At 40.9% G+C, this 1,664-nt stretch overlaps 1 pseudogene; it reads left to right on the top strand.

The window, feature by feature from the left end:
- Positions 1 to 509: 509 nt before the first annotated feature.
- LOC150008785 (eukaryotic translation initiation factor 3 subunit K pseudogene) lies at positions 510 to 1,076 on the top strand (annotated as a pseudogene).
- Positions 1,077 to 1,664: the final 588 nt, after the last annotated feature.

The raw sequence follows: 1,664 nt of genomic DNA, 5'->3' as shown, positions 1-1,664 counted from the left end.
TGCCCCCAAATATGAAAATGTACCCAAAGCTATCAATAAATTCAATGCAATCCTATCAAGATCCAATAGCATTTTTTTACAGCAGTATAAAAGACAACTCTAAAATTTACATAGAATCACAGAAGACCCCAAATAGCCAAAGCAATCCTAAGAGGAACTAAGCTGGAGGCATCACACTTCTGGTTTAAAGCTATATTATAAAGCTATAGTAGTCAAACAGTAGGGTATTGGCATAAAAACAGACACATGACAAATAGAACAGAATTGAGAGGCCAGAAAAAAAAAAAAAAAAATTCGCTCTTTGTCTTCCGGTCCTCGAGGACACCGCACGGGCTGCTGCTTTGGGTCCTTCCCCGCTTGGGAACCTTCAGCAGTCATGGCGATGTTTGAACAGATGAGAGCGAACGTGGGCAAGTTGCTCAAGGGTATTGACAGATACAATCCTGAGAATCTGGCCACCCTGGAGCGCTCGCTATGTGGAGACACAGGCCAAGGAGAATGCCTATGATCTGGAAGCCAACCTGGCTGTCCTGAAGCTGTAGCAGTTCAACCCAGCCTTCTTTCAGACCACGGTCACCGCCCAGATCCTGCTGAAGGCCCTCACCAACCTGCCCCACACTGACTTCACACTGTGCAAGTGCATGATTGACCAGGCCCATCAAGAAGAACGGCCAATCCGACAGATTTTATACCTTGGAGACTTGCTGGAGACCTGCCATTTCCAGGCTTTCTGGCAAGCTCTGGATGAAAACATGGACCTTTTGGAGGGTATAACTGGTTTTGAAGATTCTGTACGGAAATTTATCTGCCATGTTGTGGGCATCACTTACCAGCACATTGACCGCTGGCTGCTGGCCGAGATGCTTGGGGACCTGACAGACAGCCAGCTAAAGGTGTGGATGAGCAAATACGGCTGGAGTGCTGATGAGTCGGGCCAGATCTTCATCTGTAGCCAGGAAGAGAGCATTAAGCCCAAGAATTTCGTGGAGAAGATTGACTTTGACAGTGTGTCCAGCATCATGGCCTCCTCCCAGTAACTTTGCAGGCGTTTAATAAAGATTTGTTGCCTTAAAAAAAAAAAAAAATTCATGCAAATAAGGTCAACTAATAATAAGAGAGTCAAGAATACTCAATGGGAAAATTGGATATTCCCATGTAAAAAATATATATAAATAAACTAGACCCTTAACTTATACCACTCACAAGAATTAACTTAAAATGAACCAAAATTAAATGTAACACAAGAAACCATAAAACTCCTAGAAGAAAACATAGAAAAAAAGAGCTATTTGAAATGGATCTTGGCTACGACTTTTGCATTTAATTCATAAAGCACAAGCAACAAAATAAAAAAATAAGCAAGTAGGACTATATCAAACTGAAGATCTTCTCTGATGCAAAAGAAACCATCAACAAAATGAAAAGACAACCTACAGAATGAGAAAAAATATCTCCAAACCATATATCTGATTAGGGGTTAATACAGGGTTGGGCAAAAGTAGGTCTACAGTTGTTTGTATGGAAAATACAATAATTAATAAGTAATAATACAATAATGAATTCTTTTTTAATGCAATTTTAAAAGTTGTTTTTCTATATATTACAGTTGTCCCATTTTCCCCCCTTTGCTCCCCCAGAACCAGCCCACCCCTTCTCCCAGTCAT

This window comes from Furipterus horrens, unplaced genomic scaffold, assembly GCF_987537825.1.
Source record: "Furipterus horrens unplaced genomic scaffold, mFurHor1.1.pri manual_scaffold_5, whole genome shotgun sequence".
Classification (NCBI taxonomy): Eukaryota; Metazoa; Chordata; class Mammalia; order Chiroptera; family Furipteridae; genus Furipterus; species Furipterus horrens.
This window is presented reverse-complemented; position numbering and strand designations above follow the sequence as displayed.